Here is a 2,840-nt window from a genome sequence, read left to right as displayed (position 1 = left end):
CTAATTTTTATTCCAATTTTGCACTCGGGATTATTCCGTTAGGTGTCGATGCCACATTTCTTCCTTACTTTAAGAATAACTTGTTATAGAATTAATGTTTATAATAAAACATACCTGAAAATACGTGTAAGACAAAAAGTAGAAAGTAAAAATTGGTCAGAGTCCTTTTACCCAGAGACAACCTCTGTAACCATTTTGTGTACATCCCATCAATCTTCATTCTATGCATTTAGATACATAGAAAAGTGGATTATATTACCCCAATGTTTTATAATCTTTTGGTTAGCTTAACAATATGGGGTCATGGCTTCTCATGTTATTAATTATTCCTCTCTAGCATGATCTTTGATAACTACTTGATAGTCCATCACGTGGTTGTACTTCAGTTTATTAAACCGAGTCTCTACTTGTGGGATAGTTAGGCTCTTTGCAGTTTGGGATTTGTTTCAAAGAACATCCTAGAAGTAGAATTGGTGAGCCACAAGGTGTGCAAAAACCTGAGGCTTCTGATGCCAGTATTGATGTTAGTGCTATGTTTCAGTCTGCGTAGATTCGGCTTACACAAGGTGAGATGTCCTTTCAGAAGAGGCATTCTGGGGGACAGAACCTCATTGGTAATACTTCACCGAGTAAAGGCCTAAAATTTTAACATGCAGCTATGCACTAGAGAAATTTAGCATGGAGGTATATTGGGTTCAAAAAAACAAATAGTAGAAACTCAGAATCAAGGAGATGTGATTTCACTCGTGTGTGTGTGTGCGCGCACGCATGTGTGTCATGTGTGTTTTAGTGGACAGGAATGTCAATGGGATAAGAAGGCTGTGGACAGAAGTTACTCAGGAATCTCAGGCTGCCCTTAATGAGAGAATGAGAAGGGCCAGGACAGTAGCAAGTGCTGCTCTACCCAGGCAGGTCGCTGAAGGACAGCTGCTCAATTCTGGGCACCCCAATTCTGGAAAGATAGAGCAGATTCCTGTGTATTCAGAGGAAAAGGGCCAGGGTGATGAGGGGCCTCCTAACTGTGGCCCATGTAGGTGATGACTAAAGAAACTGAGAGTGTCTGGTTCTAAGAGAGGGGACTTAGGACATATGATATGAGAGTTGTCACCTACCCGAAAATCTGTCATTGGACTCTGTTTGGTGGTTCTCAAAACCTAGAACTTGCTCAAATGAATGGAAGTCACAGGCTGACGGATTTCTACTTGTCTAAGGAAGAGATATTTAACCATCAGAGCTGTTACTATATTAAACAGAAGTTTCTAGAGGGACACAAGAAACTGTTAGCAGTGGTTACCTCCAGGAGCTGGAGCCAGTGGAACGTACAACTTGAAATTGCCTTTGTGTGCCATTTAAAAATGTCTTTAAACCATGTGTGTGCACGACATTTATGATGAAGAAGCACATTTGATAATGCAACGCAACAGAAAGCAAACACAAGTGGATTTTATTAGCTAAGCTATTTTGGTTGCAAGCTTCAAAATCCAACTCTGGCTAATAAGCAGAACAAGGGGGAAAAAGGGATTTAATGGAAGTATTGCTCACAGAATTGGAGAAAAGGCTGAGGAAGATCAGGCATCCCCAAGCTTCTTGGGGCCCTTGTTGATGGTCTCTCTTTGCTGTGACTTGATTCTGTCAGTTTTCTATCCTGGTGTCCCTTGGTGCCAGAATGAAATTCCTTTGAGAGACAGTTTGATTGGCCTAACTTAGGGACGTATGCTCACTGCCTCACTGATTGACAGCCCCTTCTAGAATCACTGGAAATGGGTGTAGGCAGTTACCTGGAGGAAATCTGGGATGCTGGGCAGGCAAAACCAGGGTTTCCACGACGTCAGTTTACAATAAACGGAACAAGTTATCTCACAAGGTCGTGAAGTCCCCGTCTCTGGGTGTATTCCACGCAGACTGGACGAGCACTTGGTGACAAGGCTGTAAAGGGATTTGGCACAAGGTTTGGATTATACCGCATCACTATCCCTCTCAAACCTGAGATTTCATGGTTCTATGATTTGGGAGAAATGCTGTCCTTCAGCTAGGACTACACTTCCCCAGACAACCTGAAATACATTTCAGATTCTCTTATTCTGGAGCCAACCTGGGTAAAACTATGTCCTCGCCAGGCTCTTGCATCTCATCTCTCATTCATCTTCTCCCTTTCGGTCCATTTTCCTTGTGCCTCTGATACTTTTCATTCGAAGGTCTTGAGGATCCAAAGAGAATGTTGAAGAGGCCTGCCTCCGGGGTCAGACTTCACCAACCGTATGACCTTAAGAAAATGACTCAGCTTCTCTGGGCCTAAATTTCCTCATCTGTAAAATGAAGATAATAATAGTACCTAACCTCCTGGGGTTGTTGAGGAAATTAAGTAATACATCTAAAATGACCATTAGAGGCCCTACCGTGGAGAAAGGGCTCAAAAAATGTCATCTCCTCCCCCTCCGCTTCCTAGTATCCTCCCACCAACAACATCATCATCATCATCATTATTATTATTATTATTATTATTATTATTATTAAAAGAAGTAGCTCCAGAATTCTGCCACATATTTGCCAAAGTGACTTGGAAATACTCTTTGTACTCCGTGAATAAAGGGGTCACGTCTTATTTATTTTCTAAATTCTTGTCCCTAGTGGAGTTGCTGGAGCATACGGGTGCTTGATAAACATCTGTAAATAAGCGAGTGAATGAGGGAAAAAAATGAAGTAATTACTGGAGGTTGAAGAGTAGGATATTTTTAATGTGGGGCAGAACAGGAGGAAAAAAACCCTCACCAAGGGCTAAAGGGGGTAAAACGGGACAGATAGTCAAAGAGTGACCCACTGATGGAATGAGCCTGAAAGCG

The sequence above is a fragment of the Pteropus vampyrus genome, unplaced genomic scaffold (assembly GCF_000151845.1).
Source record: "Pteropus vampyrus isolate Shadow unplaced genomic scaffold, Pvam_2.0 Scaffold59, whole genome shotgun sequence".
In the NCBI taxonomy this organism is placed as follows: Eukaryota; Metazoa; Chordata; class Mammalia; order Chiroptera; family Pteropodidae; genus Pteropus; species Pteropus vampyrus.
The sequence above is the reverse complement of the archived record's forward strand: the minus strand, read 5'-3'. Positions refer to the sequence as shown.